Source organism: Acyrthosiphon pisum, chromosome A1, assembly GCF_005508785.2.
Source record: "Acyrthosiphon pisum isolate AL4f chromosome A1, pea_aphid_22Mar2018_4r6ur, whole genome shotgun sequence".
Taxonomy (NCBI): domain Eukaryota; kingdom Metazoa; phylum Arthropoda; class Insecta; order Hemiptera; family Aphididae; genus Acyrthosiphon; species Acyrthosiphon pisum.
In genome coordinates, this window is record NC_042494.1 from 8420306 (window position 1) to 8421134 (window position 829).

The following is an 829-nucleotide window of genomic DNA, read 5'->3' on the forward strand; positions in this document are numbered from 1 at the left end:
GGGGGGATCTATCCCCCTAATCCCCCCCCCCGTTTGACCACCACTGTCCCCGTCATACAAATGTACAGCACAGTGTTCGATTCCTATTCCTGGATGGTACACAAAAATACAAAATAACAGATAACTATTCAGTATTCACATTTCACACTATTGAATAACTTTATTATACATAAACAAACAACAAAATACGAGTCACTATGAATCGTTTACAAACGAATCTCGGATGAAAAGTCCGAGTACATTTTTACTGTCGGACAAAAAGTCCGAAAGTACAAACTTGTCTATAAAATTTATAATTATAATATACGTAATACTATTTATGTATTATATACATGTAATATTATATTATATAGTCAGTTCATTGTTCATATATAATTAATATTTATTTAAAAAATGTAATTGTACTTTTATTATATTATTGTGTAGTATTCCAAATACTTAGGAATATTATTATCATAAAGTATTCGGAATATGTATTTGAAATACTTTTAAAAAGTATTTTACCCAAGTCTGTATATAATAATTAATATAGGTACCTATAGCATCATGTACATTTATCTCATTGATATAATATTTCATGAGGGATGTAGCGGACGCGAATTATAAATTGAATTTGTCACTTATTAGTCAGTGTATCCCGAGACGCTATTTAGTTAAGATGGAGATTGAAATGGAAATATTATTGTATTGGCATAGACAATCATTTCTTGGGAAAACGTAATGTATATCAAATTATTAATATTATTATTATTGTATAGGCAAACGTAATGTATATCAAATTTTTATTATTTTTGTATAGCCAAACGTAATATGAAAATTATAAAATGTT